General features: G+C 45.6%; 1 pseudogene; it reads left to right on the forward strand.

Moving 5' to 3' along the window:
* Positions 1 to 1,632: 1,632 nt before the first annotated feature.
* LOC138680791 (catenin beta-1-like) lies at positions 1,633 to 21,120 on the forward strand (annotated as a pseudogene).
* The last annotated feature ends 1,663 nt before the right edge of the window (positions 21,121 to 22,783 follow it).

The following is a 22,783-nucleotide window of genomic DNA, read 5'->3' on the forward strand; positions in this document are numbered from 1 at the left end:
TTTATCCTTATAATAATCTTTTGTAGCTGCCTAATCAGAGCTCAAAATACTATTCAAAAAGCTCTTGGGGAAAAGTGTCATGATCCAGGCCGGGGTTTTGCATTGTCTCTCCTTTTCCGGTCTGGTCATGTCAGGGGTTAACTTTCCCTGCCTTGTTCCTGTGTCCGGTTTGCTATATCTCTGTACAGCAACATGTGTGAGGTGCCAGTTATATTGCTTGCCTTCAGCGTGCTAGCTGGCTCTGGTGAGTTCCTGATCTGTCCTGCTGCATTCATCTGACCCGACCCATGTCTGTTGACCTTCCACCTACCCGTCTCTGGTCCTTATTTCCCTGTGTGTTTTGATCCCCGGTATTTGACTTAAGCTTGGCTCTGACCTGATTCTGTCTCCCACTTCTGGTATCTCTGCTACTGATCAGTACTGACCTTTTGCTCTCGTGTGACTCTGCGCCTTTGATTTCCCTTCGGTACTGCATTGTCCTCTGGTATCAACTTGGCTCTTTGACTATTCCGCTACCACCTAGAGGTAGCTTCGCTGTATTACTGTGGGTCTGCTTCATAGCAGGATATTCCGCTCACTCTCCACTCTTTTGCCATCTAGTGGAGTTTGTGTTACTCTGCATTTACCCTCAGTATAACAGCATGACAAAAAGTAATGGTATATGTATGATTAAAGGCCATTAAAAATTCTGCACTCATAAAATTTGTAATTTTTATTAAAGGACAGCTTACCACAGTATTACTTGTATGCAGATTCAATGTTTAGCCACTGGGATTGTTTAAGGAAACACTCCAACTCAATATGTATGTTCAGTATGTTGAGTCATATGATGTGTTTCAATGCATACTAATCACTGTCTTCTCTGATTTTCATCAATGTTCTAAACCTCTTTTGAACTGCATTGCTTCAATTAAAGCTAGTCTTATATGTTGACCACTGCCAGCAGTCACTTTTTCAATGTATGACAGCCTTGGTGTGGTTCTTTTACGCTTACATTGGGAAAGCATCTATGGGGGTCGACCAAGGAGACACTGTGTGAGCCAGCTGAGCTAAATAATGAGCATGTTGTTCAGTGGATAAGAATGTTACTGAAAACGAGAGAGGATGATGATCAGTATGCATTTCATCACATCCACAAAATACTACCTATATATTGATAAGGTATTTGAGGACTGGGAATGCTTCCTTAACTACACTCGATTTCTATATTGAAGTGCACAGAAAAGGGCATGCGATAGAAGATAATATTTTTTTTCAGATTGTTTTCTAACTTACATTTTTTCTTTTTATTTTGATTACAGGTTCCAAACAAGTTCTTACTGGCCCCTGCTAAAACATATCCCAGATAAAAGCTTTGATCAAAAATCGATCCTCCTGCGTATTTTATTATTTTGGTGTCACGTTGTGTGGTGGGAGAAAGCGGAGAGGTTTGTGGCTAACTTGGAAGCCATGTGGAGATTGCGTATAACAGGGATTTATTAACATTACCGTATGACTTGCGTTCCTCCTGGTACAGAACCCTATGTAACGTGACTCCTGATGTGGGGCACGGAATAAGGAGAGTGAGGGTTGGAGGAGGAGGCCGAGACTGGACGACATTGTTATAGCAGCCAGAGCCTGGAGTCTAGGACTGAGCGGCTTCCACATTACAGCAGTCTGTCTTGGACTGAAACATGGCAAATTAAGCTGACTTAATGGAGCTAGACATGGCAATGGAGCCAGATCGGAAAGCGGCAGTCAGTCACTGGCAACAGCAGTCTAATTTGGATTCTGGAATTCATTCTGGAGCTACTACAACTGCCCCATCTCTTAGCGAGAAGGGAAATCCAAATGAAGACGATGTGGACACATCCCAAGTACTGTATGTGGCAGATATTGATGGGCAGTTTACAGTGATCAGAGCCCAGAGGGTACATGCTGCCATGTTTCCAGAAACTCTAGATGAAGGCATGCAGATTCCCTCAACACAGTTTGAGTCTACTCATCCTACAAATGTGCAGTGCTTGGCAGAATCTTCCCAGATGCTGAAACATGCTGTAGTCAACTTGATAAACTATCAAGATGATGCAGAATTGGCTACCTGGGCTATTCCTCAGCTAACAAAACCGCTTAATGATGAGGATCAGGTTGTGGTTAGCAAAGCTGCAGTTATAGTTCATCAATTGTCAAAAAAAGGAAACTTCCCGCCATGCTATCATGCGTTCTCCACAATTGGTTTCTGCGATTGTTCGTACCATGCAAAACACAAATGATGTAGAAACAGTGCGGTGTACTGCTGGTAAGTGTCACAAACTTTCTCATCATCGTGAAGGGTTGCTGGCCATGTCCAAATCTGGAGGCATTCCTGCTTTGTTCAAAATGCTTTTGTCACCTGTGGTTTCTGTGCTGCACAATCTTCTCTTCCATGAATAAGATTCAAAAATGGCAGTTCGCTTAGCTGGTGGGTTGCAGAAAATGATTGCCCTGCTGAAGAAAACAAATGTCAAATTTTTAGCCTTCACAACAGATTGACTCCAAATTTTAGCTTATGGAAACCAAGAGAGCAAGTTAATAATTCTTGCAAGTGGTGGTACTCAAACATTTTTCTCAATAATGTGGACGTACAGTTATAAGAAACTTCTGTGGACCACAAGTTGTGTGCTGAAGGTGTTGTATGTCGGCTCCAGCAACATGCCTGCTATTGTTGAAGCAGGTTGCATGCAAGCTTTGGGGTTGCACCTCACAGACCCAAGCCAGCGTCTGGTACAGAATTGTCTTTGGACATTAAGAAATCTTTCCGATGCTGCAACTAAACAGGAGGGAATGGAAGGTCTTCTAGGAACTCTTGTTCAGCGGCTTGGGTCAGATGATATCAATGTTGTAACTTGTGCAGCTTGTTGTGAGTTCTGTTTTTGGGCTCCCTCTGGTGGTTACTGATGGTACTGGGTGATTTGTGTTCTGCTGTCTCTGGTGTCCACCTGTTCTATTAGGATTTGGGAGTTTCCTATTTAACCGGGCTTTCTTGTCATTTCCCGCCGGCTATCAAGGTTATCAGAGTGTTTTGTTTCCTCAGCTTCTGGCTTCAGTAATCTTCAGGACAAGCTAAGTTTTTGATTTTCTTGTTCCACGTTTTGCTTTATTTTTGTCTTATCCAGCTTGCATATAATTGTTTCTTTGCTGCTGGTTGCTCTAGTGGGCTGTAATTGCTCCTCATGTTCCATGAGTTGGAACATGAGTTCAAGTAATTGCAGGATGGTTTTTTGAAGGGTTTTTTGCTGACCGCGCAGTTTACTTTTGTATCCTCTGCTATCTAGTTTTAGCGGGCCTCATTTTGCTGAATCTGTTTTCATACTGTGTATGTGCCTTCCTCTCATTTCACCGTCATTATATGTGGGGGGCTGCTATTTATGTGGGGTATTTCTCTGGAGGCAAGAGAGGTCTGTGTTTCTTCTAATAGGGGAAGTTAGATCTTCGGCTGGTGCGAGACGTCTAGGATCAACGTAGGCACGTTCCCCGGCTATTGTTATTTGTGTGTTCAGGTTTAGGGTCGCGGTCAGCTCAGGTTCCATCACCCTAGAGCTCGTTGGTGCTTGTCCTTTTGTGATTCCCTGCCATTGGAATCATGACAGTATAGCCGGCCAAAATGTTTGGGCTGAAGTAGGAGGAAAAGTAGTCTGAGGAAGTTTTTTTTTTTTTTTTTTTCTCTCCTCTGAGGTTGCTGCCTAGCCTTAATTGCAGCCTGGCTGATTTTTTTTTTTTCTTTTTCCTCGTCTTAATCCTTGAATGGCTCTGACCTTAGCTGTTTATCATGGACGTCCAGAGTTTAGCTTCCAGCTTGAATAATCTTGCTGCTAAGGTTCAAAATATACAAGATTTTGTTGTACATGCTCCTATGTCTGAACCTAGAATTCCTATTCCAGAGTTCTTTGCTGGAGATAGATCTAGTTTTCTGAATTTTAGGAACAATTGCAAGCTGTTCCTTTCTTTGAAATCTCGCTCTTCTGGAGACCCTGCTCAGCAGGTTAAGATTATTATATCTTTCCTGCGGGGTGACCCTCAAAATTGGGCATTTGCATTGGCACCAGGGGATCCTGCGTTGCTTAATGTGGATGCGTTTTTTCTGGCACTGGGTTTGCTCTATGAGGAACCTAACCAGGAGATTCAGGCTGAAAAAGCTTTATTAGCTCTCTCTCAGGGGCAAGATGAAGCAGAAATATATTGTCAAAAATTTCGGAAATGGTCAGTGCTTACTCAGTGGAATGAGTGCGCCCTGGCTGCAAAGTTCAGAGATGGCCTTTCTGAGGCCATTAAAGATGTTATGGTGGGGTTCCCTGCGCCTACGGGTCTGAATGAGTCTATGACTATGGCTATTCAGATTGATCGGCGTTTACGGGAGCGCAAACCTGTGCACCATTTGGCGGTGTCTTCTGAACAGGCACTTGAGACAATGCAATGTGATAGAGTTCAGTCTAGAAGTGAATGGCAAAACTATAGGCGGAAAAATGGGTTGTGCTTTTATTGTGGTGATTCAGCTCATGTTATATCAGCATGCTCTAAACGCACAAAAAAGGTTGATAAGTCTGTTGCCATTAGTACGTTACAGTCTAAGTTCATTCTGTCTGTGACTCTGATTTGCTCATTATCATCCATTTCCGTCGATGCCTATGTTGGTTCAGGCGCTGCCCTGAGTCTTATGGATTGGTCATTTGCCAAGCGATGTGGGTTTAGTCTTGAGCCTCTGGAAGTCCCTATTCCTTTGAAGAGAATTGACTCTACACCTTTAGCTATGAATAAACCTCAGTACTGGACACAAGTGACCATGCGTATGACTCCCGTTCATCAGGAGGTGATTCGCTTCCTGGTATTGTATAATTTACATGATGTTCTAGTACTTGGTCTGCCATGGTTACAAACTCATAATCCAGTCCTTGACTGGAAAACAATGTCTGTGTTAAGCTGGGGATGTCAGGGGGTTCATGATGATGCACCTCCGATTTCTATCGCTTCATCTACTCCTTCTGAGGTTCCTGTATTTTTGTCTGATTATCGGGATGTTTTTGAGGAGCCTAAGCTCAGTTCGCTTCCTCCTCACAGGGATTGCGATTGTGATATAGATTTAATTCCTGGTAGTAAATTTCCTAAAGGTCGTTTGTTCAATCTGTCAGTGCCAGAGCATACTGCTATGCGGGATTATGTTAAGGAGTCCTTGGAAAAGGGACATATCCGTCCATCTTCGTCCCCTTTGGGAGCAGGTTTTTTTTTCGTGGCCAAAAAAGATGGGTCCTTGAGGCCTTGTATAGATTATCGTCTTTTGAATAAGATTACCGTAAAATATCAGTATCCTTTGCCTTTGTTGACTGATTTGTTTGCTCGCATTAAGGGGGCTAAATGGTTCACTAAGATTGATCTTCGGGGTGCGTATAATCTTATACGAATAAAGCAAGGTGATGAGTGGAAAACCGCATTTAATACGCCTGAGGGCCATTTTGAGTATTTGGTAATGCCTTTCGGACTTTCTAATGCTCCTTCAGTCTTCCAGTCCTTTATGCATGATATTTTCCGTGAATATCTGGATAAATTTATGATTGTGTATTTGGATGATATTTTGGTTATTTCTGATGACTGGGAGTCTCATGTTCAGCAGGTCAGGAAGGTGTTTCAGGTCCTGCGGGCTAATTCCTTGTTTGTAAAGGGCTCAAAGTGTCTCTTTGGAGTCCAGAAGATTTCTTTCTTGGGGTATATTTTTTCCCCTTCTACTATTGAGATGGATCCCGTCAAGGTTCGGGCTATTTGTGACTGGACGCAGCCTGCATCTCTTAAGAGTCTGCAGAAGTTCTTGGGCTTTGCTAATTTCTATCGTCGTTTTATAACTAATTTTTCTAGTGTTGTTAAGCCTTTGACGGATTTGACTAAGAAGGGTGCTGATGTTGCTGATTGGTCTCCTGCGGCTATGGAGGCCTTTCAGGAACTTAAACGCCGGTTTTCTTCTGCTCCTGTGTTGCGTCAGCCTGATGTTTCGCTTCCTTTCCAAGTTGAGGTTGATGCTTCCGAGATTGGAGCGGGGGCGGTTTTGTCACAGAGAAGCTCCGATTGCTCGGTGATGAAGCCATGTGCGTTCTTTTCTAGAAAATTTTCGCCCGCTGAGCGGAATTATGATGTGGGTAATCGGGAACTTTTGGCCATGAAGTGGGCATTTGAGGAGTGGCGTCATTGGCTGGAGGGTGCTAGACATCGTGTGGTGGTCTTGACTGATCACAAAAATCTGATTTACCTTGAGTCTGCCAGGCGTCTGAATCCTAGACAGGCTCGTTGGTCACTGTTTTTCTCTTGTTTCAATTTTGTGGTTTCATACCTGCCAGGTTCAAAGAATGTGAAGGCGGATGCTCTTTCTGGGAGTTTTGTGCCTGACTCCCCTGGAAATTCTGAGCCCACTGGTATCCTTAGGGATGGTGTGATTTTGTCGGCCGTCTTCCCAGACTTGCGACGTGCTTTGCAGGAGTTTCAGGCGGGTAAACCTGATCGTTGTCCGCCTGAGAGACTGTTTGTTCCGGATAGTTGGACCAGTAGAGTCATCTCCGAGGTCCATTCTTCTGCGTTGGCAGGTCATCCTGGAATATTTGGTACTAGAGACTTGGTGGCCAGGTCTTTTTGGTGGCCTTCCTTGTCGAGGGATGTGCGTTCTTTTGTGCAGTCTTGTGAGGTTTGTGCTTGGGCTAAGCCTTGCTGTTCTCGAGCCAGTGGATTGTTGTCACCTTTGCCTATCCCGAAGAGGCCTTGGACGCACATTTCCATGGACTTTATTTCGGATCTCCCTGTCTCTCAAAAAATGTCTGTCATCTGGGTTGTGTGTGACCGCTTTTCTAAAATGGTTCATCTTGTACCCTTGCCTAAGTTGCCTTCCTCCTCTGAGTTGGTCCCTCTGTTTTTCCAGAACGTGGTTCGTTTGCATGGGATTCCGGAGAACATCGTTTCTGACAGGGGATCCCAGTTTGTGTCTAGATTTTGGCGGACGTTCTGTGCTAAGATGGGCATTGATTTGTCCTTTTCGTCTGCATTCCATCCTCAGACGAATGGCCAGACGGAGCGAACTAATCAGACCTTGGAAACTTATTTGAGGTGTTTTGTTTCTGCTGATCAGGATGACTGGGTTACCTTTTTGCTGCTGGCCGAGTTTGCCCTTAATAATCGGGCTAGTTCTGCTACCTTGGTTTCTCCTTTCTTTTGTAATTCGGGGTTTCACGGGCAGCACGGTGGCGCAGTGGTTAGCACAGCAGCCTTGCAGCGCTGGAGTCCTGGGTTCAAGCCCCACTAAGGACAACATCTGCAAATAGTTTGTATGTTCTCTCCGTGTTTGCGTGGGTTTCCTCCAGGTACTCCGGTTTCCTCCCACATTCCAAAGACATACTGATAGGGAACCTAGATTGTGAGCCCCAACGGGGACAGCGATGAAAATGAGTGCAAACTGTAAAGCGCTGCGTAATATGTTAGCGCTATATAAAAATAAAGATTATTATTATTATCATCCTCGTTTTTCCTCTGGTCAGGTGGAGCCTTCTGATTGTCCTGGAGTGGACATGGTGGTGGATGGGTTGCATCGGATTTGGAGTCATGTGGTGGACAATTTGAAGTTGTCCCAGGAGAGGGCTCAGCAGTTTGCTAATCGCCGTCGCCGCGTGGGTCCTCGACTTCGTGTTGGGGACTTGGTGTGGTTGTCTTCTCGTTTTGTTCCTATGAAGGTCTCTTCTCCTAAGTTCAAGCCTCGGTTCATTGGTCCTTATAGGATCTTGGAAATTCTTAACCCTGTGTCGTTTCGTTTGGATCTCCCGGCATCGTTTGCTATTCATAATGTGTTCCATCGGTCGTTGTTGCGGAGGTATGAGGTACCTGTTGTTCCTTCGCTTGAGCCTCCTGCTCCGGTGCTGGTGGAGGGAGAATTGGAGTATGTTGTAGAGAAGATCTTGGATTCTCATGTTTCCAGACGGAAACTCCAATATTTGGTCAAGTGGAAGGGTTATGGTCAGGAGGATAATTCTTGGGTGGTTGCCTCTGATGTTCATGCTGATGATTTGGTCCGCGCTTTTCATAGGGCTCATCCTGGTCGCCCTGGTGGTTCTCGTGAGGGTTCGGTGACCCCTCCTCAAGGGGGGGGGTACTGTTGTGAGTTCTGTTTTTGGGCTCCCTCTGGTGGTTACTGATGGTACTGGGTGATTTGTGTTCTGCTGTCTCTGGTGTCCACCTGTTCTATTAGGATTTGGGAGTTTCCTATTTAACCGGGCTTTCTTGTCATTTCCCCGCCGGCTATCAAGGTTATCAGAGTGTTTTGTTTCCTCAGCTTCTGGCTTCAGTAATCTTCAGGACAAGCTAAGTTTTTGATTTTCTTGTTCCACGTTTTGCTTTATTTTTGTCTTGTCCAGCTTGCATATAATTGTTTCTTTGCTGCTGGTTGCTCTAGTGGGCTGTAATTGCTCCTCATGTTCCATGAGTTGGAACATGAGTTCAAGTAATTGCAGGATGGTTTTTTGAAGGGTTTTTTGCTGACCGCGCAGTTTACTTTTGTATCCTCTGCTATCTAGTTTTAGCGGGCCTCATTTTGCTGAATCTGTTTTCATACTGTGTATGTGCCTTCCTCTCATTTCACCGTCATTATATGTGGGGGGCTGCTATTTATGTGGGGTATTTCTCTGGAGGCAAGAGAGGTCTGTGTTTCTTCTAATAGGGGAAGTTAGATCTTCGGCTGGTGCGAGATGTCTAGGATCAACGTAGGCACGTTCCCCGGCTATTGTTATTTGTGTGTTCAGGTTTAGGGTCGCGGTCAGCTCAGGTTCCATCACCCTAGAGCTCGTTGGTGCTTGTCCTTTTGTGATTCCCTGCCATTGGAATCATGACAGCAGCTGGTATTCTGTCCAATCTCACATGCAACACTTACAAGTATAAGATGATGGTCTGTCAAGTTGGTGGTATTGAGGCAATAGTGCACATATTTCTACGTGCTGGTGACAGATAGGACATCACAGGGCCTGCTATATGTGCGCTTCCTCACCTTACCAGCAGACACCAAGAAGCAGAGATGGCTCAGAATGCTGTATGACTCCACTATGGACTCCCAGTGGTGGTAAAGTTACTGCATCTGTTGTGAATTCTGTGGCAGAGCTCCCTCCTGTGGTCACAAGTGGTACTTCGGCTGATTCTCTCTGTGAGCTTCCGTTGGTGGAGGAGAGTGGTACTGCGGCTTCTGAGTTTCCTTCCTCAGGTGTTGTGGTGAAGTCGTTAGGTGCTGCTCTATTTAACTCCACCTAGTGCTTTGATCCTGGCCTCCAGTCAATGTTCTAGTATTGGACCTGTTTCCTCCTGGATCGTTCCTGTGGCCTGCTGCTCTGCATAGCTAAGTTCAGCTTTGCTATTTTGTTTGCTGTTTTTTTCTGTCCAGCTTGTCTATTTGTTTTTTCTTGCTTGCTGGAAGCTCTGGGACGCAGAGGGTGTACCTCCGTGCCGTTAGTTCGGTACGGAGGGTCTTTTTGCCCCCTTTGCGTGGTTGTTTGTAGGGTTTTGTGTTGACCGGAAAGTTACCTTTCCTATCCTCGCTCTGTTTAGTAAGTCGGGCCTCACTTTGCTAAATCTATTTCATCTCTACGTTTGTCTTTTCATCTTAACTCACAGTCATTATATGTGGGGGGCTGCCTTTTCCTTTGGGGTATTTCTCTGAGGCAAGGTAGGCTTATTTTCTATCTTCAGGCTAGTTAGTTTCTCAGGCTGTGCCGAGTTGCATAGGGAGCGTTAGGCGCAATCCACGGCTGCCTCTAGTGTGGTTGGAGAGGATTAGGGATTGCGGTCAGCAGAGTTCCCACGTCTCAGAGCTCGTTCTATGTTTTTGGGTTATTGTCAGATCACTGTATGTGCTCTGACTTCTATGTCCATTGTGGTACTGAATTACCTCATCATAACAGTATTGGAGGCCCAAAGTACTAATGATTCTCAATAGAGGGAAAAAAGAAGTTCTGAGACCATTTTTTTTTCTCTGCACTGTGTTTTGCCTTTTTTTTCCCCTAGACATTTGGGTGGTTCAGTACACAGGTGTAGCGATGGACATTAAAGGTCTGTCTTCATGTGTGGATCAGCTCTCGGCAAGAGTACAAAAGATTCAAGACACTATTGATCAGAAATCTATGTTGGAACCAAGAATTCCTATTCCTGATTTGTTTTTTGGAGATAGAACTAAATTTCTGAGTTTCAAAAATAATTGTAAACTATTTCTGGCCTTGAAACCTCGCTCCTCTGGTGACCCAGTTCAACAAGTTTTGATCATTATTTCTTTTTTACGTGGCGACCCTCAGGACTGGGCATTTTCTCTTGCGCCAGGAGATCCTGCATTAAGTAATATCGATGCGTTTTTCCTGGCGCTCGGATTGCTGTACGATGAACCTAATTCAGTGGATCAGGCAGAGAAGAATTTGCTGGCTCTGTGTCAGGCTCAGGATGATATAGAGGTATATTGTCAGAAATTTAGAAAGTCGTCCGTACTCACTCAATGGAATGAAGGTGCGCTCGCAGCTATTTTCAGAAAGGGTCTCTCTGAAGCCCTTAAGGATGTCATGGTGGGATTTCCTAAGCCTGCTGGTCTGAATGAGTCTATGTCTTTGGCTATTCAGATCGGTCGACGCTTGCGTGAGCGTAAATCTGTGCACCATTTGGCGGTATTACCTGAGCTTAAACCTGAGCCTATGCAGTGCGATAGGACTTTGACCAGAGTTGAACGGCAAGAACACAGACGTATGAATGGGCTGTGTTTCTACTGTGGTGATTCCACTCATGCTATCTCTGATTGTCCTAAGCGCACTAAGCGGTTCGCTAGGTCTGCCACCATTGGTACGGTACAGTCAAAATTTCTTTTGTCCGTTACCTTGATCTGCTCTTTGTCATCGTATTCTGTCATGGCATTTGTGGATTCAGGCGCTGCCCTGAATTTGATGGACTTGGAGTATGCTAGGCGTTGTGGGTTTTTCTTGGAGCCCTTGCAGTGTCCTATTCCATTGAGAGGAATTGATGCTACGCCTTTGGCCAAGAATAAGCCTCAGTACTGGACCCAGCTGACCATGTGCATGGCTCCTGCACATCAGGAGGTTATTCGCTTTCTGGTGTTGCATAATCTGCATGATGTGGTCGTGTTGGGGTTGCCATGGCTACAAGTCCATAATCCAGTATTAGATTGGAAATCCATGTCTGTGTCCAGCTGGGGTTGTAAGGGGGTACATGGTGATGTCCCATTTCTGACTATTTCGTCATCCACCCCTTCTGAGGTTCCAGAGTTCTTGTCTGATTACCGGGATGTATTTGAGGAGCCCAAGTCCGATACCCTACCTCCGCATAGGGATTGTGATTGTGCTATCGATTTGATTCCTGGTAGTAAATTCCCAAAAGGTTGACTGTTTAATTTGTCTGTGCCTGAGCACGCCGCTATGCGGAGTTATGTGAAGGAGTCCTTGGAGAAGGGGCATATTCGCCCATCATCGTCGCCATTAGGAGCAGGGTTCTTATTTATAGCCAAGAAGGATGGTTCGCTGAGACCTTGTATAGATTACCGCCTTCTAAATAAGATCACGGTTAAATTTCAGTACCCCTTGCCGTTGTTATCTGATTTGTTTGCTCAGATTAAGGGGGCCAGTTGGTTCACCAAGATAGATCTTCGAGGTGTGTATATCTTGTGCGTATTAAGCGAGGCGATGAATGGAAAACTGCATTTAATATGCCCTAGGGCCATTTTGAGTATCTAGTAATGCCATTCGGACTTGCCAATGCTCCATCAGTGTTTCAGTCCTTTATGCATGACATCTTCCGAGAGTACCTGGATAAATTCCTAATTGTGTACTTGGATGACATTTTGATCTTCTCGGATGATTGGGAGTCTCATGTGAAGCAGGTCAGAACGGTGTTTCAGGTCCTGCGTGCTAATTCTTTGTTTGTGAAGGGATCAAAGTGTCTCTTTGGTGTTCAGAAGGTTTCATTTTTGGGGTTCATCTTTTCCCCTTCTACTATCGAAATGGACCCTGTTAAGGCCCAAGCCATCCATGATTGGACTCAGCCGACATCTCTGAAAAGTCTGCAAAAGTTCCTGGGCTTTGCTAATTTTTATCGTCGCTTCATCTGCAATTTTTCTAGTATTGCTAAACCATTGACCGATGTGACCAAGACGGGTGCTGATGTGGTCAATTGGTCTTCTGCTGCTGTGGAAGCTTTTCAAGAGTTGAAGCGTCGTTTTTCTTCTGCCCCTGTGTTGTGTCAACCAGATGTTTCGCTTCCATTCCAGGTTGAGGTTGATGCTTCTGAGATTGGAGCAGGGGCTGTTTTGTCGCAGAGAAGTTCTGATTGCTCGGTGATGAAACCATGCGCCTTCTTTTCCAGGAAGTTTTCGCCTGCTGAGCGAAATTATGATGTGGGCAATCGAGAGTTGCTGGCCATGAAGTGGGCATTCGAGGAGTGGCGTCATTGGCTTGAAGGAGCTAAGCATCGCGTGGTGGTCTTGACTGATCATAAGAACTTGACTTATCTCGAGTCTGCCAAGCAATTGAATCCTAGACAGGCTCGTTGGTCGCTGTTTTTTGCCCGTTTTGACTTTGTGATTTCGTACCTTCCGGGCTCTAAAAATGTGAAGGCGGATGCTCTGTCTAGGAGTTTTGTGCCCGACTCTCCGGGTTTATCTGAGCCGGCGGGTATCCTCAAAGAGGGAGTAATTGTGTCTGCCATCTCCCCTGATTTGCGGCGGGTGCTGCAAAAATTTCAGGCTAATAGACCTGATCGTTGCCCAGCGGAGAAACTGTTTGTCCCTGATAGGTGGACGAATAAAGTTGTCTCTGAGGTTCATTGTTCGGTGTTGGCTGGTCATCCTGGAATCTTTGGTACCAGAGAGTTGGTGGCTAGATCCTTTTGGTGGCCATCTCTGTCGCGGGATGTGCGTTCTTTTGTGCAGTCCTGTGGGATTTGTGCTCGGGCTAAGCCCTGCTGTTCTCGTGCCAGTGGGTTGCTTTTGCCCTTGCCGGTCCGGAAGAGGCCATGGACACATATCTCTATGGATTTTATTTCAGATCTTCCCGTCTCTCAAAAGATGTCAGTCATTTGGGTGGTCTGTGATCGCTTCTCTAAGATGGTCCATTTGGTACCCTTGTCTAAATTACCTTCCTCCTCTGATTTGGTGCCATTGTTCTTCCAGCATGTGGTTCGTTTACATGGCATTCCAGAGAATATCGTTTCTGACAGAGGTTCCCAGTTTGTTTCGAGGTTTTGGCGAGCCTTTTGTGGTAGGATGGGCATTGACTTGTCTTTTTCCTCGGCTTTCCATCCTCAGACTAATGGCCAGACCGAACGAACCAATCAGACCTTGGAAACATATCTGAGATGCTTTGTTTCTGCTGATCAGGATGACTGGGTGTCCTTTTTGCCTTTGGCTGAGTTCGCCCTTAATAATCGGGCCAGCTCGGCTACCTTGGTTTCGCCGTTTTTCTGCAACTCTGGGTTCCATCCTCGTTTCTCTTCAGGGCAGGTTGAGTCTTTGGACTGTCCTGGTGTGGATACTGTGGTGGACAGGTTGCAGCAGATTTGGACTCATGTAGTGGACAATTTGACCTTGTCCCAGGAGAAGGCTCAACGTTTCGCTAATCGCAGACGCTGTGTGGGTTCCCGACTTCGTGTTGGGGATTTGGTTTGGTTATCTTCTCGTCATATTCCTATGAAGGTTTCCTCTCCTAAGTTTAAACCTCGTTTCATTGGTCCGTATAGGATTTCTGAGGTTCTTAATCCTGTGTCTTTTCATCTGACCCTTCCAGATTCTTTTTCCATACATAATGTATTCCATAGGTCATTGTTGCGGAGATACGTGGCACCTATGGTTCCATCTGTTGATCCTCCTGCCCCGGTTTTGGTGGAGGGGGAGTTGGAGAAGATTTTGGATTCTCGTCTTTCAAGACGGAAACTCCAGTATCTGGTTAAGTGGAAGGGTTATGCTCAGGAAGATAATTCCTGGGTCTTTGCCTCTGATGTCCATGCTCCCGATCTTGTTCGTGCCTTTCATATGGCTCATCCTGGTCGTCCTGGGGGCTCTGGTGAGGGTTCGGTGACCCCTCTTCAAGGGGGGGGTACTGTTGTGAATTCTGTGGCAGAGCTCCCTCCTGTGGTCACAAGTGGTACTTCGGCTGATTCTCTCTGTGAGCTTCCGTTGGTGGAGGAGAGTGGTACTGCGGCTTCTGAGTTTCCTTCCTCAGGTGTTGTGGTGAAGTCGTTAGGTGCTGCTCTATTTAACTCCACCTAGTGCTTTGATCCTGGCCTCCAGTCAATGTTCTAGTATTGGACCTGTTTCCTCCTGGATCGTTCCTGTGGCCTGCTGCTCTGCATAGCTAAGTTCAGCTTTGCTATTTTGTTTGCTGTTTTTTTCTGTCCAGCTTGTCTATTTGTTTTTTCTTGCTTGCTGGAAGCTCTGGGACGCAGAGGGTGTATCTCCGTGCCGTTAGTTCGGTACGGAGGGTCTTTTTGCCCCCTTTGCGTGGTTGTTTGTAGGGTTTTTTGTTGACCGGAAAGTTACCTTTCCTATCCTCGCTCTGTTTAGTAAGTCGGGCCTCACTTTGCTAAATCTATTTCATCTCTACGTTTGTCTTTTCATCTTAACTCACAGTTATTATATGTGGGGGCTGCCTTTTCCTTTGGGGTATTTCTCTGAGGCAAGGTAGGCTTATTTTCTATCTTCAGGCTAGCTAGTTTCTCAGGCTGTGCCGAGTTGCATAGGGAGCGTTAGGCGCAATCCACGGCTGCCTCTAGTGTGGTTGGAGAGGATTAGGGATTGCGGTCAGCAGAGTTCCCACGTCTCAGAGCTCGTTCTATGTTTTTGGGTTATTGTCAGATCACTGTATGTGCTCTAACTTCTATGTCCATTGTGGTACTGAATTACCTCATCATAACATGCATCCACCCTCTCACTGGCCCCTCATTAAGACCACTGTTGACTTGATTCCTTGCATTGTGCCAGGCTAACCATGCACCATTACCTGAACAAGGTGCTATTCCAAGCAGGGCCGGACTGGCCATTTGGCAATTCTGGCAAATGCCAGAAGGGTCTGTCTGGTCATGGGCTGCCTTGTCTGCAACGTTGTTAACAGAATCAGTGTTCTCAAGACACCCATACTGCTAAGAGTTGTGACGGAGCACAAAGTCGCTGACTCAATCACTTACTCCAGCAGGCCACGGGTATCATTAGTATATTGGTCTTGCAGTAAATCTTACTTTTCTCCATTCAGGGAAATATTAGTGGAGCGCCCCCAAGGGTCGTGGGGTACTCGATACCGGGTCCTTCGGTTCTCGGTGGGGATGTCACGGTGGCTGACCCGGCCCGTGGCCCTAGGGAGGTCCGTTGATGTAATAATAATAATAATAATAATTTTTATTTATATAGCGCCAACATATTCCGCAGTGCTTTACAACTTATAGAGGGGACTTGTACAGACAATAGACATTACAGCATAACAGAGATCACAGTTCAAAACAGATACCAGGAGGAATGAAGGCCCTGCTCGCAAGCTTACAAACTATGAGGAAAAGGGGAGACACGAGAGGTGGATGGTAACAATTGCTTTAGTTATTCGGACCAGCCATAGTGTAAGGCTCGGGTGTTTATGTAAAGCTGCATGAATCAGTTAACTGCCTAAGTATGTAACAGTACAGAAACAGAGGGCTATTAACTGCATAAAGTGTATGAGAACATGATGCGAGGAACCTGATTATGTTTTTTTTTTTGTTTTGTTTTTTTAATAGGCCACACAGGGATAGTTAGGTTAATGCATTGAGGCGGAAGGCCAGTCTGAACAAATGAGTTTTTAGGGCACGCTTAAAACTGTGGGGATTGGGGATTAATCGTATTAACCTAGGTAGTGCATTCCAAAGAATCGGTGCAGCACGTGTAAAGTCTTGGAGATGGGAGTGGGGGGGGTTCTGATTATTGAGGATGCTAACCTGAGGTCATTAGCGGAGCGGAGGGCACGGGTAGGGTGGTAGACTGAGACCAGAGAGGAGATGTAGGGTGGTGCTGAGCCATGGAGTGCTTTGTGGATGAGGGTTATAGTTTTGTACTGGATTCTTGAGTGGATGGGTAGCCAGTGTAATGACTGGCACAAGGTAGAGGCATCGGTGTAACGGTTGGTGAGGAATATGATCCTGGCTGCAGCATTCAGGACAGATTGGAGCGGGGAGAGTTTGGTAAGAGGGAGGCCGATTAGTAGAGAGTTACAATAGTCCAGACGAGAATGAATAAGTGAGACAGTAAGAGTTTTTGCAGAGTCGAAAGTAAAAAAGGGCGAATTCTGGAAATGTTTTTGAGGTGCAGATAAGAAGAGCGAGCCAGTGATCGGATGTGGGGGGTGAATGAAAGCTCGGAATCAAGGATGACCCCAAGGCAGCGGGCATGTTGCTTTGGAGTAAAGGTGGAACCGCACACGGAGATGGCAATGTCAGGCAAAGGTAGGTTAATAGAGGGAGAAAACACGAGGAGTTCAGTTTTTGACAGGTTCAGTTTCAGATAGAGGGAAGACATGATGTTAGAGACAGCAGTAAGACAATCACGGGTGTTTTCTAAAAAGGCCGGTGTGATATCAGGAGAAGAAGTGTATAATTGGGTGTCGTCAGCATAGAGATGGTACTGGAAACCAAATCTACTGATTGTTTGTCCAATAGGGCAGTATACAACGAGAAGAGGAGGGGGCCTAGGACTGATCCTTGAGGAACCCCAACAGTAAGGGGAAGGTGAGAGGAGGAGGAACCAGCAAAACATACAGTGAAGGATCGGTCAGAGAGATAGGAGGAGAACCAAAGGAGAACGGTGTCCTTGAGGCCGATGGAGCGGAGCATAGTGAGGAGGAGCTGATGATCCACAGTATCGAATGCTGCAGAGAGATCCAAGAGAATTAGCATGGAGTAGTGACCATTAGATTTAGCGGTTAGTAGGTCATTAGAGACTTTAGTGAGGGCAGTTTCAGTAGAGTGTAAAGAGCGGAAGCCAGATTGAAGAGGGTCGAGAAGAGTTATCTGAGAGATAGCGGGTAAGATGGGAGTGGACCAGGCGTTCGAGGAGTTTAGAGATGAAGGGAAGATTAGAGACAGGTCTATAATTAGCGGCACAGTTTTGATCGAGGGATGGTTTTTTAAGTAATGGATGTATGATGGCATGCTTAAATGAGGAGGGAAAAATACCGGAAGTGAGGGAAAGGTTAATATTTTTGTTAGGTGAGAGGTGACAGCCGGGGAAAGGGACTGGAGGAGATGTGACGGAATGGGGTCACTGGTGCAAGTGGTCAGGCGAGAAGATGCAAGGAGCCTGCTTACTTCTTCTTCTGTAACTGGTTCAAAGTCAGAGAGTGAACAAGATGCAGTGGGGGAGGGAGGACAGTGCATGGTATGAAGAGATTGGGAGATGATTTCCTATCGAATGTTTTCTTTGAAGTAATTGGCCAGATCGTCAGCACGGAGATCTGTGGTTGGGGCCTGCTCTCTTGGGTTGAGTAGGGACTGGAAAGTGTCAAAGAGACGTTTAGGGTTATTTGACAGTGAGGTGATGAGGGTGTTGAAATAGGTTTGTTTGGCGAGGTGAAGGGCAGAGTTGTATGTTTTTAGCATGAACTTATAATGGATGAAATCTTCGGGTAGATTAGATTTTCTCCACAGACGTTCGGCGCACCTGGAGCACCGCTGCAGGAAATGTGTTTGCAGTGTGTGCCACGGTTGTCACCGTCTGTGCTGAGTTGTTTTATGTATAGGAGGTGCAGCTTCATCCAGGGCACTTTGCAGGGTTTCATACAATTATTAGGTTCTGTATAAGGACGTAGATCTGGGGATTTATTATGATGGAATATAGGCTGAACTGGATGGACAAATGTATTTTTCCGGCCTTACTAACTATGTTACTATGTTACTATTGTAATGCTTCAGAGCAGAATCAAGACATGAGATAGAGAAGATTGGGGCCAATGAGGACTGCAAGTTCTTCATAAGTTTCTGGGTGTTAATGGCCTGTATGTTTCTATAAGTGTGGAAAGTGGGGGTGACCTGAGCGGGATGGCAGTTCTTGATAGTGAATGAAAGATGGTTTTGGTCAGAGAGCGGGAGAGGGGAGTTTGTGAAATCATCCATTGAGCAAAGCTGGGAGAAGACCAAGTCAAGGGAGTTTCCATCTTCATGCGTTGGAGAGTTAGTATGCTACGAGAGGCCGAAAGAGGAGGTTAGAGATAAAAGGTGAGAAGCAGATGGGGAGAGGGAAGAAGCAATGGGGATGTTGAAATCACCCAAGATAAGGGTGGGGGTGTCACAGGAGAGAAAGTGTGGAAGCCAGGAGGCAAAGTGATCCAGGAACTGATGAGAGGGGCCAGGAGAACGATACACCACCGCCACTTGCATGGAGAAGGGGACGTAGAGTCAGACAGTATGGACCTCAAAGGAAGGGAAGACAAGTGAGGGTACTTGGGGGATAACTTGGAAAGTACATTTGGGTGAAAGGAGCAGGCCAACGCCTCCACCCTTCTCTGTTGTCTGATCTTGGGGCATGAGAAAAATGTAGTCCACCATATGAAAGAGCAGCAGCAGCAGCGGTGGTGTCTGACTGCTGGATCCAGGTTTCAGTAAGAGCCAGGAGATTAAGAGAATGTAGTGGGGGGAATGTCTTTAAAGGGATAATGTTCGTGATTCCACCTGTGGTATTCAGTCAGGGTGACCGACGCTGCTTAGGGGTCCGTTGGGGTGATGTTATGGCAGCTAGATGGTATACCTTCCCACAGGTGAAGTATGTCCCCAGGGCTTCCCAGAGTGTAGATGGTGGATGATGTAAGGCGCAGTGAATAATGAGGACACAAGGTTGCAGTCTCTTTACCTTTACTGAATGCTTCAGCATCCACAGTCCAGGGTAGGGACCACAGGGCAGGCACAGTCTGGCCGGTCTGAAGGCAAATCCAGAGTCCCCTTATCCAGGTGGAATTCAATAGCCTTCCTCTAGCACCTGGGCATTGTAGTACCTCCCTGCTGAGCAACTCGGTAAGGTTCTCACAACTATTATACTGTAGATGTTAAGTCTCTTCTCTCTGTCCCCCTGACGGATAGGACAAACCCATATGACTGGTGGCCTGAGGCTTTTTATAGGGACCCTAGAGATGCTCTGGCCCCCACAAGTTGCTACCCTGCCTCCTGGGTATATGGTCTGGCAGCCGACGTGGAATCAACTATCCTGCCAGTCTCTGAAGTAACGGCATAGAGATCCTTACTCCCTCGGTGTTCTGGCTACCGGTAGTGCGCTTCAGAAGGAGGCAGCCTGCTTCTAGCTGGTCTCCCTCTGATATTCCTCTCCTTTCGCTTTGACTTCGTTGCTCACTCACTGCAACACAATTCCTTTCGTGTCCTTTCTTAGGATGCTGCCACATGGGATGCAGGCGCAGCTCCGTGTTCCCTCCTTCGTCTTCCACAGGCCGCAGTCTGGAGCTGGCTGGAACCCACTCCAACCAGCCTCTGCCAAACTCGGTCGGGACTCACTAACTATCTCCTACTCCCTCCAGTCAGCTTCTGCCTGGGTGAACCCCAGTCAGCTTCTGTCTAACTTCCTAACCAACCCACCAGTTTTACCTAAGTGTGAGGAGTGTCCTAATAGGTAGAAGCATGGCTCCTCCTGGCAGACTGGAGTGTGAAGTGTGTTTTGTGGTTGTGATACCTGGACAGAAGATCTCCTTCATTGCCCTCAGATGTAACATCACTCCCCCTGGTGGAAGAATAACATTACTGCAACGACCAGGACTTCGGGGCGCTGCATTAGTAATATATTCCATCTGGTGCTTGGGGACGGGGACAGCATGGGCCTGTGTGATTTCAAATGCCAGGGCTGAATTTCAGCCCCAGTCCATACCTGATTCCAAGGCTGGATCAGCTTCTGGTCCGTGCACGCCAGGACACCCAACATTGCACATGTATGGGGGGAACACAGCGGCAGTTTGTGGAAGGTGTACATATGGAATAAATTGTTGAAGGGTGCACAGGGGCTCTTCATATTCTTGAATGGGATGTGCACAACAGAATTGTTATCCAAGGGCTAAATACCATTCCACTTTTTGTTCAGCTGTTATACTCTCCCATTGAAAACATCTAATGGGTTGCAGCTGGTGTGCTCTGTGAACAGGCTCAAGACAAGGAAGCCGCTGAAGTTATTGAGGCTAAAAGTGCTACTGCCTCTCTGACAGAACTGCTTCACTCAAGAAATGTAGGAGTTGCAACATACGCAGCCATTGTACTATTCCGTATGTCTAAAGAAAAGCCTCAGGACAACAAGAAGCATTTGTCAGTTGAACTTACAAGCTCTCTGTTCAGAACTGAGCCAATGCCTGAGGCTGGAGATCTTGGTGTTGACATATGTACTCTTGGATATAGACAATAAGTGCTGCTGGAGAAAAGAGTGCAATAGGGTCTTATCAGATACAATTGAATAGAAAGATCAGATTCTACTCACCGATTTAAAGCCAAAGGATAAACTCGTAGGTATATCCTGCTGTAGCATATCCACCTGTCCACTCGTGACCAACCAGAGATAAAAAAATGGGTAAAAAACATGGATTTAATCTGCGCAGCTAAATAATTCAAGGTCCAGACATGTAGCCATAAGATCATGGATTAATTCAACGCGTTTCAAAGTACAAGACTTCTTCATCAGGAACACCACAAATATTATGGACCCAATGATGGACCATGATGTGGGAGGACATCATCCTGGTGCTGAATATACCCAGTTGATGGCTTGCCCAATTTAGGCCACACTCAGGATCTTATGAATGGCCTGCTTCCAGGTGACAGCAATCATTTGGCCTGGTTTGACACTGACCTGTAAATATATCTATTTTCGTTATTCTCAGAATGAATTTGCATTGTGATTGGCCAGTAGAGCTGCTGAGAGAGGGCTCAAGTGGTGGACAGGTTATCTCAGAAAGTGCCTGACACACTAACCAAGCTGAGTTTCCTATGGGAACAATGGAAGCTAACTTAATGTTCTGGTCCATACTTTTGGTTGGAGGAACAATACCAATGGATTTTTGGAAGTGACTCGTACATCTAGAATGCACAAGAATTGATTGCAAGCTGGAACTTCTCAAACACCTTGCTTCTTTAAATAACTTTTTTTATTTTTATTTTTGTTATCTCTGTAATGGTACTGCCCTATCTTGCTTTTCCTAGTATTTAGATTCATTTTCCCTTTCTGCTGTAACATTTTAAGTCTCTGTAGTATTCAGTTAGTGCATATTGCTAAAGCGGTTTCTAATTTTTAAGGATCAAGTAAGTGTAGAACACTAATTCATAATCACTCTAATTGTATCCTGAATATAGTGTATATTACATTTTTTTGTGATTTATTACAGGCATGGTTCTTTGGGAACTTGATCCCACCATAGCTTCTACTTGCCTGTTTTAGTCTCATAATGATGTGTAATTACTGACTCACTTAATAATAATAGGAAAAGTCAGTGGTTGACTGCTTGAAAATGGATATGGGAAAAAAGTTTCCGTCAGGCTTGGAGAAGTCATCATCAGCCTTAGCATCCAAGTTCATTGAAGGGTTCAGGTAGTGAAAGCAAACAGTATCTCAGAATTCAGTTGATGAGCACAACCAGCATTCACCTCAGGAGTGGCATTCGTCCATTCTCCGAGGTAGCTGATGCTCTTATAACTGGCTCAAAAAATATGTAAAAAGTTGGCTTCCTGTATTCAATTGTACTCACCACTATTAACTGAAGACTTTGCCGACGGCACTTCCATGCTGAACAGGACAAAGAGCAGCATGATCCTGATCTTGCTCCAGACATGACTCCTGCCCAGCAGAAAAAGAGAAGTTTGCGATAAAAAAAAGTGCTCCCATGGAATCTAACACATACATTTTACGGTTGGAGTAAAATAGTTTAAATGGGCAGTATGGGGGTGAGAGAAAGAGGTCACTATATAGAGACTGGTCAGTGTTGGAGGTGGAAATATAGTGAGGCAGCAGCATAGGGAGACAGTGTGAGTGCACAGCATGGACAGAATGTGATTAAAAAGTGTGAGAAGGGGAAAATATGGGATATCGAATAGAGAGGGTACTGAATGAGGGAAAGCATGAGAAGGGGACACAGAACAGTGACAACACAGTATGGGGTACAGTATAGAAAGGGGGCAACATTGGGGTAAAGTTTGAGAAGGGACCGCATTATAGCAACCGGGTAGTATGGGGAACAGTATAGGAAGGGGCAGTGTGGAGATATAGTATGAGGTCACAGTATTGAGGGGAGAGTATGCAAAAGAGGGAGTAAAGTATTAGGAGAGGCACAGTATATAGACTGGGCAGTGTAGGGGAAAAATATGGCGCACTCTATAGAGAGGGGGCAGCATAAAGAGACAGCGTGAGGGCACAGTATGTGTGGGAGAATGCAGAGTGGGAAAGTATGAGCTGGCACATTATATAGACTAGAAACTATGGGGGAACACAGTTTAACGCTGCTGTTCTGTTAGGTCAAAAATGACCGTTTTTGAAATTCTATAATGTTATAAAAATTCAGCGTGTGATTCTGAGACTTGAGGCTCCCTGACTTTTCGTCATTAGGGGGGTACTCTCTGGGAATTTTTTTTTTTTTTAATTTTTGTTTACTTTATTTGGTACAATTTTTTTTACACTTGTACTGTTCGGTCAAAAATGACCGATAGGCCTTTATTCAGCTCTCCAGACAATTTTTGACAAAAATAAAGGTGCTATCACCTCATTTTGAACTATATATTGCATCTACTA

This window comes from Ranitomeya imitator, chromosome 5, assembly GCF_032444005.1.
Source record: "Ranitomeya imitator isolate aRanImi1 chromosome 5, aRanImi1.pri, whole genome shotgun sequence".
In the NCBI taxonomy this organism is placed as follows: Eukaryota; Metazoa; Chordata; class Amphibia; order Anura; family Dendrobatidae; genus Ranitomeya; species Ranitomeya imitator.